This window comes from Balaenoptera ricei, chromosome 14, assembly GCF_028023285.1.
Source record: "Balaenoptera ricei isolate mBalRic1 chromosome 14, mBalRic1.hap2, whole genome shotgun sequence".
Taxonomy (NCBI): Eukaryota; Metazoa; Chordata; class Mammalia; order Artiodactyla; family Balaenopteridae; genus Balaenoptera; species Balaenoptera ricei.
The window spans coordinates 31,082,968-31,095,624 of record NC_082652.1 but is presented as its reverse complement, the minus strand read 5'-3'; the positions used below and the strand labels follow the sequence as shown (position 1 = coordinate 31,095,624).

Here is a 12,657-nt window from a genome sequence, read left to right as displayed (position 1 = left end):
CTACATTCGGGATGACGGACTTAATCCTTATGTAGCTCTTCCAAATCTCTTCATATAGTTCTGCAATTTTTAACTGAACTCTACACTGAATATTCTAGTCATTTAAAACGTTTTCACACCACTTTGGCACAGAAATTAGTAATGACCGGATACGTTTGCAAAACTCCATGCTTTGTATATTGTAAAACGTCTACATAAAGGCTGAGTAACTCTCATCCCGCATGCAGATAAACGTGATCTATATATGGTTTTGATAATTGTTTTAATTCAAAAATCAAATGTATTTTTAATGTACCCACAGAGGAATTTACATATGAGTTCATGAAGAACAGCAAGTGATATTCGTGTATGCAGAGGAAAGATATGATGGCCTGTTTCTTGATGGTAATGAAATTTGATAAATGACTTCTTTCCACAGAATCTCCAAAATAGAGTGATGCAGGTACACACATTTTATCAAATTAGTTAGAGCTTTGCTAGGAATTGGCTCTGTTTTTACTTACATACTTCTGTGACAAAATTAAAGATAAGTTATTTGTTAGAGGCTCTATCAGTGGTCTTAATTGGAAAACATTTAGCAAGATGAACCTAGCATGCTGGATATGACACTAGGAGAACTTGTGCTCTGGTTTCAAAAACTGGCAGTTCTTAGTGCTATACGTTCCCAAACCATAGAGAACTGGCTTTTCCTGGGAAATCCTAACTTCTCAAACAATGCTCCTTTTTATTCTTTTTACTTATTTACATTGCTTAATGAAATGAGGCAATCACATGATGTACTCTAACTTGAAAATCCTGTATGCTGATACTTCAAATTCTATAAATTATATCCAGATCTAGTATTCTTTTTTTTTTTTTTTAGAAACTGTTTACTTTCCGTCAGCTTATTTCCATTTTAAGAGTTTGTGGAAGAACAGCTTAAGACCACTCAGTGGTTGTTCCTACCCACTCAGTGGCCTGAGCAGTGGGAGCTCCAGACCAGTCTTCAGTGGGGAACTGCTGAATAGGCACAGAGGGCACCTGCACACCTTCGGACCAGTCCGCCACCTCAGGCTGAGGAGCAGTGAACTCAGGAGGTGGGGCGGTCCATTCACCCTAAAATTCCTCCTTGGTCACAGCCTTCTCAGCTGCCGCCTGCTTTTCCTTTTCAGTCTCTTCAGGATCTCTGTAGAAGTAGACATCAGGCATGACCTCCCATGGGTGTTCACAGGAGATGGTGCCACGCATGCGCAGAACTTCCCGGGCGACCATCCACCACATCAGACCCACTGAGTGAGCTCCCTTGTTGCATGGGATGGCAATGTCCACATAATGCAGAGGAGAGTCTGTGTTACACAGAGCAGTGGTAGGCAGGTTAACGTAAGAGGCCTCTGTGAGGGGCTGGTGGTCAGCCCTGGGATCAGTAACCACCAGAAGTCTTGGCTCCCTGAAGGCTGCCTGGCTCTGGTTAGTGAAGGTTCCAGGAGTGAAGCGGCCAGCAATAGGAGTGGCTCCAGTGGCAGCAGCAAACTTCAGCACAGCTCGCTGGCCAGTATTCCCGGAGGATACGACACTGACATCAGCTGGGTTTTCAATGGCAACAATGGCACGAGCTGACAACAGAAGCTTCTCCCAGGTTCTCTTCAGATTTATGATGTAGATGCCATCACTTTTCCTTTTGTAGATGTACTGTTCCATTTGGAAGTCAAGGTTGGTGCCACCTAAGTGGGTTCCTGCTGCAAGGAATTTGAGGACATCCTCCTCCGTCATTTGCAGGACATCAAGGGCTCCGGACATTGTGAAAGTTTCCCTTTAAGTTATGATGGGAATCCAGAACAACGCCATATGGACCCCTGTCTGACTGACGCGGAAAGAAAGCCTAGTATTCTTTAAAAAAATTTTTTTTAAATATAATTTTAAAGGTTACATTCCATTTACAGTAATTACAAAATATGGGCTATATTCCCTGTGTTGTACAATACATCCCTGGGCCTATCTTTTTTTTTTTTAACATCTTTATTGGAGTATAATTGCTTTACAATATTGTGTTAGTTTCTGCTGTATAACAAAGTGAATCAGCTATACATATACATACATCCCCGTATCTCCTCCCTCTTGTGTCTCCCTCCCACCCTCCCTATCATACCCTTCTAGGTGGTCACAAAACACCGAGCTGATCTCCCTGTGCTATGAGGCAGCTTCCCACTAGCTAGCTATTTTACATTTGGTAGTGTATATATGTCCATGCCCCTCTCTCACTTGGTCCCAGCTTATCCTTCCCTCTCCCCGTGTCCTCAAGTCCATTCTCTATGTCTGTGTCTTTATTCCCGTCCTGCCCCTAGGTTCTTCAGAACCTTTTTTTTAAGATTCCATATATATGTGTGAGCATACGGTATTTATTTTTCTCTTTCTGACTTACTTCACTCTGTATGACAGACTCTAGGTCCATCCACCTCACTACAAATAACTCAATTTCGTTTCTTTTTATGGCTGAGTAATATTCCATTGTATATATGTGCCACATCTTCTTTATCCATTCATCTGTTGATGGACACTTAGGTTACTTCCATGTCCTGGCTATTGTAAATAGTGCTGCAATGAACATTGCAGTACAGGACTCTTTTTTTTTTTTGGAATTTTATTTATTTTTTTATACAGCAGGTTCTTATTAGTCATCAGTTTTATACACATCAGTGTATACATGTCAATCCCAATCGCCCAATTCATCACACCACCATCCCCACCCCCCCTTGGCTTTCCCCCCTTGGTGTCCATACGTTTGTTCTCTACATCTGTGTCTCAACTTCTGCCCTGCAAACTGGTTCATCTGAACCATTTTTCTAGGTTCCACATACATGCGTTAATATACGATATTTGTTATTCTCTTTCTGACTTACTTCACTCTGTATGACAGTCTCTAGATCCATCCATGTCTCAACAAATGACCCAATTTCGTTCCTTTTTATGGCTGAGTAATATTCCATTGTATATATGTACCACACCTTCTTTATCCATTCATCTGTTGATGGGCATTTAGGTAGCTTCAATGACCTGGCTATTGTAAATAGTGCTGCAATGAACATTGGGGTGCATGCATCTTTTTGAATTATGGTTTTCTCTGGGTATATGCCCAGTAGTGGGATTGCTGGGTCATATGGTAATTCTACTTTTAGTTTTTTAAGGAACCTCCATACTGTTCTCCATAGTGGCTGTATCAATTACATTCCCACCAACAGTACAAGAGGGTTCCCTTTTCTCCACACCCTCTCCAACATTTGTTGTTTGTAGATTTTCTGGTGATACCCATTCTAAGTGGTGTGAGGTGATACCTCATTGTAGTTTTGATTTGCATTTCTCTAATAATTAGTGATGTGGAGCAGCTTTTCATGTGCTTCTTGGCCATCTGTATGTCTTCTTTGGAGAAATGTCATTTTAGGTCTTCTGCCCATTTTTGGATTGGGTTGTTTGTTTCTTTAATATTGAGCTGCATGAGCTGTTTATATATTTTGGAGATTAATCCTTTGTTCGTTGATTCATTTGCAAATATCTTCTCCCATTCTGAAGGTTGTCTTTTCATCTTGTTTATGGTTTCCTTTGCTGTGCAAAAGCTTTGAAGTTTCATTAGGTCCCATTTGTTTATTTTTTTTATTTTTTTATTTTTAAATTTATTTATTTATTTATTTTTGGGTGTGTTGGGTCTTCGTTTCTGTGCGAGGGCTTTCTGCAGTTCCGGCGAGCGGGGGCCACTCTTCATCGCGGTGCGCGGGTCTCTGACTGTTGCGGCCTCTCCATTGCGGAGCACAGGCTCCAGACGCGCAGGCTCAGCAGTCGTGGCTCACGGGCCCAGCCGCTCCGCGGCATGTGGGATCCTCCCAGGCCAAGGCTCGAACCCGCGTCCCCTGCATTGGCAGGCAGACTCCCAACCACTGCGCCACCAGGGAAGCCCTATTTTTGTTTTTATTTCCATTACTCTAGGAGGTAGGTCAAAAAAGATCTTGCTGTGATTTATGTCAAAGAGTGTTCTTCCAATGTTTTCCTCTAAGAGTTTTATAGTGTCTGGTCTTACATTTAGGTCTCTAATCCATTTTGAGTTTATTTTTGTGTATGGTGTTAGGGAGTGTTCTAATTTCATTCTTTTACCTGTAGCTGTCCAGTTTTCCCAGCACCACTTATTGAAGAGACTGTCTTTTCTCCATTGTATATCTTTGCCTCCTTTGTCATAGATTAGTTGACCATAGGTGCATAGGTTTATCTCTGGGCTTTCTATCTTGTTCCGTTGATCTATGTTTCTGATTTTGTGCCAGTACCATATTGTCTTGATTACTGTAGCTTTGTAGTATTGTCTGAAGTCAGGGAGTCTGATTCCTCCAGCTCCGTTTTTTTCCCTCAAGACTGCTTTGGCTATTCGGGGTCTTTTGTGTCTCCATACAAATTTTAAGATTTTTTGTTCTAGTTCCATAAAGAATGCCATTGGTAATTTGATAGAGATTGCATTGAATCTATAGATTGCTTTGGGTAGTATAGTCATTTTCACAATATTGATTCTTCCAATCCAAGAACATGGTATACCTCTCCATCTGTTGGTATCATCTTTAATTTCTTTCATCAGTGTCTTATAGTTTTCTGCATACAGGTATTTTGTCTCCCTAGGTAGGTTTATTCCTAGGTATTTTATTCTTTTTGTTGCAGTGGTAAATGGGAGTGTTTCCTTAATTTCTCTTTCAGATTTTTCATCATTAGCGTATAGGAATGCAAGAGATTTCTGTGCATTAATTTTGTATCCTGCAACTTTACCAAATTCATTGATTAGCTCTAGTAATTTTCTGGTGGCATTTTTAGGATTCTCTATGTACAGTATCATGTCATCTGCAAACACTGACAGTTTTACTTCTTCTTTTCCAATTTGTATTCCTTTTATTTCTTTTTCTTCTCTGATTGCCGTGGCTAGGACTTCTAAAACTATTTGGAATAATGGTGGTGAGAGTGGACATCCTTGTCTTTTTCCTGATCTTAGAGGAAATGCTTTCAGTTTCTCACCATTGAGAATGATGTTTGCTGTGGGTTTGTCGTATATGGCCTTTATTATGTTGAGGTAGGTTCCCTCTATGCCCACTTTCTGGAGAGTTTTTATCATAAATGGGTGTTGAATTTTGTCAAAAGCTTTTTTTGCATCTATTGAGATGATCATATGGTTTTTATTCTTCAATTTGTTAATATGGTGTATCACATTGATTGATTTGCATATATTGAAGAATCCTTGCATCCCTGGGATAAATCCCACTTGATCATGGTATATTATCCTTTTAATGTGTGTTTGGATTCTGTTTGCTAGTATTTTGTTGAGGATTTTTGCATCTATGTTCATCAGTGATATTGGTCTGTAATTTTCTTTTTCTGTAGTATCTTTGTCTGGTTTTGGTATCAGGGTGATGGTGGCCTCATAGAATGAGTTTGGGAGTGTTCCTTCCTCTGCAGTTTTTTGGAAGAGTTTGAGAAGGATGGGTGTTAGCTCTTCTCTAAATGTTTGATAGAATTCACCTGTGAAGCCATCTGGTCCTGGACTTTTGTTTGTTGGAAGATTTTTAATCACAGTTTCAACTTCATTACTTGTGATTGGTCTGTTCATATTTTCTGTTTCTTCCTGGTTCAGTCTTGGAAGGTTATACCTTTCTAAGAATTTGTCCATTTCTTCCAGGTTGTCCATTTTATTGGCATAGAGTTGCTTGTAGTAGTCTCTTAGGATGCTTTGTATTTCTGCAGTGTCTGTTGTAACTGCTGCTTTTTCATTTCTAATTTTATTGATTTGAGTCTTCTCCCTCTTTGTCTTGATGAGTCTGGCTAATGGTTTTTCATTTTGTTTATCTTCTCAAAGAACCAGCTTTTACTTTTATTGATCTTTGCTATTGTTTTCTTTGTTTCTATTTCATTTATTTCTGCTCTGATCTTTATGATTTCTTTCCTTCTGCTAACTTTGGGTTTTGTTTGCTCTTCTCTCTCTGGTTCCTTTAGGTGTAAGGTTAGATTGTTTATTTGAGATTTTTCTTGTTTCTTGAGGTAGGTTTGTATAGCTATAAACTTCCCTCTTAGAACTGCTTTTGCTGCATCCCATAGGTTTTGGATTGTCGTGTTTTCATTGTCATTTGTCTCTAGGTATTTCTTGATTTCCTCTTTGATTTCTTCAGTGATCTCTTGGTTATTTAGTAATGTATTGTTTAGCCTCCATGTGTTTGTGTTTTTTACGGTTTTTCCCCTGTAACTCATTTCTAATCTCATAGCATTGTGGTCAGAAAAGATGCTTGATATGATTTTAATTTTCTTAAATTTACTGAGGCTTGATTTGTGACCCAAGATGTGATCTATCCTGGAGAATGTTCCATGTGTATTTGAGAAGAAAGTGTAATCTGCTGTTTTTGGATGGAATGTCCTATAAATATCAATTAAATCTATCTGGTCTATTGTGTCATTTAAAGCTTCTGTTTCCTTATTTATTTTCATTTTGGATGATCTGTCCATTGGTGTAAGTGGGGTGTTAAAGTCCCCCACTATTATTGTGTTACTGTCGATTTCCTCTTTTATAGCTGTTAGCAGTTGCCTTATGTATTGAGGTGCTCCTATGTTGGATGAATATATATTTATAATTGTTATATCTTCTTCTTGGATTGACCCCTTGATCATTATGTAATGTCCTTCCTTGTCTCTTGTAACATTCTTTATTTTAAAGTGTGTGTTATCTGATATGAGTATTGCTACTCTAGCTTTCTTTTGATTTCCATTTGCATGGAATATCTTTTTCCATCCCCTCACTTACAGTCTGTATGTGTCCCTAGGTCTGAAGTGGGTCTCTTGTAGACAGCATATATATGGGTCTTGTGTTTGTATCCATTCAGCAAGCCTGTGTCTTTTGATTGGAGCATTTAATCCATTCACATTTAAGGTAATTATCGATATGTATGTTCCTGTGACCATTTTCTTAATTGTTTTGGGTTTGTTTTTGTAGGTCCTTTTCTTCTCTTGTGTTTCCCACTTAGAGAAGTTCCTTTAGCATTTGTTGTAGAGCTGGTTTGGTGGTGCTGAATTCTCTTAGCTTTTGCTTGTCTGTAAAGCTTTTGATTTCTCCATCGAATCTGAATGAGATCCTTGCTGGGTAGAGTTGCTGAGATCTATCCTTGCTGGGTAGAGTTGCTGAGATCCTTGCTGGTTGTAGGTTCTTCCCTTTCATCACTTTAAGTATATCATGCCACTCCCTTCTGGCTTGTAGAGTTGCTGAGATCCTTGCTGGTTGTAGGTTCTTCCCTTTCATCACTTTAAGTACATCATGCCACTCCCTTCTGGCTTGTAGAGTTTCTGCTGAGAAATCAGCTGTTAACCTTATGGGAGTTCCCTTGTATGTTATTTGTCGTTTTTCCCTTGTTGCTTTCAATAATTTTTCTTTGTCTTTAATTTTTGCCAATTTGATTACTATGTGTCTCGGCCTGTTTCTCCTTGGGTTTATCCTGTATAGGACCCGCTGTGCTTCCTGGACTTGGGTAGCCATTTCCTTTCCCATGTTAGGGAAGTTTTCGACTATAATCTCTTCAAATATATTCTCTGGTCCTTTCTCTCTCTCTTCTCCTTCTGGGACCCCTATAATGCGAATGTTGTTGCGTTTAATGTTGTCCCAGAGGTCTCTTAGGCTGTCTTCATTTCTTTTCATTCTTTTTTCTTTATTCTGTTCCACAGCAGTGAATTCCACCATTCTGTCTTCCAGGTCACTTATCCGGTCTTCTGCCTCAGTTATTCTGCTATTGATTCCTTCTAGTGTAGTTTTCATTTCAGTTATTGTTTTGTTCATCTCTGTTTGTTTGTTCTTTAATTCTTCTAGGTCTATGTTAAACATTTCTTGCATCTTCTCGATCTTTTCCTCCATTCTTTTTCCGAGGTCCTGGATCATCTTCACTATCATTTTTCTGAATTCTTTTTCTGGACGGTTGCCTATCTCCACTTCATTTAATTGTTTTTCTGGGGTTTTATCTTGTTCCTTCATCTGGTACATAGCCCTCTGCCTTTTCATCTTGTCTTTCTGTGAATGTGGTTTTTGTTCCCCAGGCTTCAGGATTGTAGTTCTTCTTGCTTCTGCTGTCTGCCATCTGGTGGATGAGGCTATCTAAGAGGCTTGTGCAAGTTTCCTGATGGGAGGGACTGGTGGTGGGTAGAGCAGACTGTTGCTCTGGTGGGCAGAGCTCAGTAAAACTTTAATCCACTTGACTGCTGATGGGTGGGGCTGGGTTCCCTCCCTGTTGGTTGTTTGGCCTGAGGCACCCCAACACTGGAGCCTACCTGGGCTCCCTGATGGGGCCAATGACTGACTCTGGGAGGGCTCACGCCAAGGAGCACCCCCAGAACCTCTGCTGCCAGTGTCCTTGTCCCCACGGTGAGCCACAGCCACCCCCCGCCTCTGCAGGAGACCCTCCAACACTAGCAGGTAGGTCTGGTTCAGTCTCCCTTGGGGTCACTGCTCCTTCCCCTGGGTCCTGATGCGCACACTACTTTGTGTGTGCCCTCCAAGAGTGGAGTCTCTGTTTCCCCCAGTCCTGTCAAAATCCTGCAATCAAATCCCACTAGCCTTCAAAGTCTGATTCTCTAGGAATTCCTCTTCCTGTTGCCAGAACCCCAGGTTGGGAAGCCTGACATGGGGCTCACAACCTTCACTCCAGTGGGTGGACTTCTGTGGTATAAGTGTTCTCCAGTCTGTGAGTCACCCACCCAGCAGTTATGGGATTTGATTTTACTGTGATTGCGCCCCTCCTACCATCTCATAGTGGTTTCTCCTTTGTCTTTGGATGTGGGGTATCTTTTTTGGTGAATTCCAGTGTCTTCCTGTCGATGATTGTCCAGCAGCTAGTTGTGATACATGACTCTTTTTGAATTATGGTTTTCTCAGGGTATATGCCCAGTAGTGGGATTGCTGGGTCATATGGTAGTTGTATTTTTAGTTTTTTAAGGAACCTCCGTACTGTTCTCCATAGTGGCTGTATCAATTTACATTCCCACCAACAGTGCAAGAGGGTTCCCTTTTCTCTACACCCTCTCCAGCATTTGTTGTTTGTAGGTTTTTTGATGATGGCCATTCTGACCAGTGTGAGGTGATACCTCATTGTAGTTTTGATTTGCATTTCTCTTGAGCCTATCTTACACCCAATAATCTGTGCCTCCCACTCCCCCACCCCTTTATTGCCCCTCCCCCTCCCCACTGGTCACCACTAGTTTGTTCTCTGTATCTGTGGGCCTGCTTCTTTTTTGTTATATTCACTAGTTTATTGTAGTTTTTAGATTACACATATAAGTGATATCCTACAGTATTTGTCTTTTTCTGTCTGACCTATTTCACTTAGCATAATGCCCTCCAGGTCCATCCAGGTTGCTGCAAATGGCAAAATTTCATTGTTTTTTATGGCTGAGTAGTATTCCATTTATATATATATGTATGCCATAACCTCTTTATCCATTCATCTGTTAATGGACACTTAGGTTGTTTCCATATCTTGGCAATTGTAAATAATGCTGCTATGAACATTGGGTACATGTATCTTTTTGAATTATTGTTTTGGTTTTTTTCAGCTTTATACCCAGGAGTGGAATTGCTGGGTTGTATGGTAATTTTATTTTTAGTTTTTTGAGAAACCTCCATACTGTCTTCCACAGTAGCTACACCAGTTTACATTTCCACCAACAGTGTGAGAGGTTCTCTTTTCTCCACATTCTCTCCAACATTTGTTATTTGTGGTCTTCCTGGTGATGGCCATTCTGACAGGTGTGAGACGATATCTCGTTGTGGTTTTGATTTGCATTTCCCTGATGAGTAGTGATGCTCTAGTATTAATTCTTTAAGTTTACTTGAATGCTAGAGAAGTCCCCTCCCTGTGTGACAGCTGCAGGATCATAATCAAGGGGGGAAGAGGAGATATCAACAAATGATATTGAAAATATCAGTGGTGACTCTCTTGGGGCAGTAGGATTTCAGGTGACTTTTAATGTCTTTCTTCATATGTTAAATGATTAGTTGAATTTTAACAGTGAGCCTGAATTGTTTGCACAATCAGAAGGTTATCTGTAAATAAATAAAATTAGAACCTTATTGAACACTCTTTTCACAGATAAGTTCCAGAAAGAATAAAGACCAAAATATGTGAAGCACAACTTTTATATGATTAGAAGGAAATGTACAGATTATCTTCATGACGTTGAGTTAAGCAGAATATCTTAAGCCAGAAAGTATGAATCGTAAAGGAAAAGACTTAGAAATTTGCATGTATTTTTAAAATGATGCCAAAATTAAAGTTTAGCTGAAAGATTTGATTGAAAAAACAAGCCACAAACTAGGAGAAGATATTTGTAACATGTATTGCAAAGTATCTAAGAAACACAAGGAAATAAAATTAAAAAGCAACAAAATGAAACCCCCAATTTTTAAGAATGGACAAAAAATATGAAGAGGAAGGAGAAAAGGCAAACAAAATCACCAAAATTCACAAAATATCCTCCTCCTCACTATACTTAGAGAAACACGAATTAAATTAGATGCCACATTATATCCCTCTGATTGTCTACAAAATGTCAAACCAGACAATATGAGATGTTGGAAAGGAAGTGGAAAAGAGGAACTTGCATATTCTACTAGTGGGAGTGAAAATGAATACAATTGTTTTGATGTCAAATTACCAATATCCAGTAAAGCTGAAAATTTACATTCCTTGTGACCTAGAAAGTCCTCCTCTAGAGAAACTTGCAAATAAGTGCTAAGAGACAGCTACCAAAAGAACAATCTAAAACCCATCAGAGAGAAATAAAAAGTAAAGTTTATATGCCCAAGAACATTAAAATAGCAATTTAAAAAATGAACTAGGTCTCTGTGTGTTAACCTTATTAACATAGGTCACTAAAACATACCACTGAGAAGAAAAAAGAAACAGGTTGTAGAAAATTTAAACAGTAGGATACAAATTATTTAAAATTAAAAAAACCCACTATATATTGCCAATGGATACATATACGCTTAGAGAGGTGTACTGGAGGACACTCCCTGGGGTTGTCTCTGGGGAAAAAAGTGAAAGAAGGCGAAGGAGGAGGGAAGCAAAAAGGACTTGAATTTTATTTCAATATTATATTACCTTTATTATAAATACTTATAAAGTATCTTGCAAAAGATAAAAGTAATGAACTCAGAGTCTCTTTCCTGCTTGTCACAGAGCCTGACCAGCCCACCAGAGTCTCAGGTATCCCGGGGTTCCAGGAAGAGAACCTGCAGGGCCCTTGCGTGGGGCTGCACCTCAGCAATGGGAACGGAGCACAGCTCCAGCCTCAATTTCTTGTTTTTTTTTCATTTTAATTTTTAAAGTTTTTTTGGTATTGAAATATAGCTGATTTACAGTGTTTCAGGTGCACAGCAAAGTGATTCAGTTATACAATTATATATATTCTTTTTCATATTCTTTTCTATTATAGGTTATTATAGTTCATTGTGCTATACAGTAGGTCCTTATTGTTTATCTATTTTATGCATAGTACAATAGTTTGTATCTGTTAATCCCAAACTCCTAATTTATCCCTCTCCCCTCTTCCCGCTTTGGTAACCATAAGTTTGTTTTCTATGTCTGTGAGTCTCTTTCTGTTTTGTAAATAAGTTCATTTGTATCATTTTTTGAGATTCCACATATAAATGATAATCATGTGATATTTGCCTTTCTCTGTCTGACTTACTTCACTTAGTATGATAATCTCTAGGTCCATCCATGTTGCTGCAAATGGCATTATTTCATTCTGTTTTCTGTCTAAGTAATAATCCATTGTACATATGTACCACATCTTCTTTATCCATTCATCTGTTGATAGACACTTAGGTTGCTTCCATGTCTTGGCTATTGTAAACAGTGCTGCTATGAACATTGGGGTGCATTTATCTTTTTGAATTAGAGTTTTCATCTTTTCTGGGTATATGCCCAGGCAGCCTCCATTTCTGTTTGCAGTTATGACGTGGATCAAACGCTACTGGACACCCAGCATGAACCTAGATGATGTCACCCCCAGAGTGTCCACTGTGATGACCCACAAGATACTAGTATTTTCTGAACTAGACACCCACAGTGTTGGAGGAAAAACAGCCCTCAGCCCAAAGAAGATTATATCAAGAGAAGAAATTGAAAGGCTTTTGAAGAAAAACTCAGATTGGACATGGGATTGGTCAAGTCCATCTGAAAACATCCCCCCTGCCCCCGCCTCCAAAAAACTGCCTTTAAACATCTTTAAACACCATCCAAAGCACACAGCCTCTCTCGGCAGGAGGAACATGCGTCTTAGGAAGAAAGGGGACATTTTCTCAGCAGAATTTCTAAGGGTTTTCCTTCCATCTCTGCTGCTCTCACATCACTGGCCAGTAGCTTGGGAATCATATTGGAAAGCGTCTGGCCACCAGTGTCTTTTGATGGAGACTTGGACTCTGGCTATTGCACACGGTGGAGATTGTCTACTAAAGGCTACGCTGAACTCTGCTATTTATTCTTTGCGAAGCAGGAACTAGAAAACCAAGGTGCAAATCAAACTCCACAGTAGAGTTTAGATGCCAAAATGTGTTTGCTTTCACAGTGTAATGGCTTCAACTTCCAACGGGTAGGCGACAGGGACGTGTCAGCATTCTGTCAGAGA

The 12,657-nt window shown here is 39.6% G+C and overlaps 2 pseudogenes; one reads left to right on the top strand and one right to left on the bottom strand.

Annotated features, from left to right (window-relative positions):
- Positions 1-885: 885 nt before the first annotated feature.
- On the bottom strand, positions 886-1,826 carry LOC132347393 (small ribosomal subunit protein uS2-like; annotated as a pseudogene).
- An 8,406-nt stretch (positions 1,827-10,232) lies between these two features.
- Positions 10,233-12,437, top strand: LOC132347337 (BCL2/adenovirus E1B 19 kDa protein-interacting protein 3-like; annotated as a pseudogene).
- Positions 12,438-12,657: the final 220 nt, after the last annotated feature.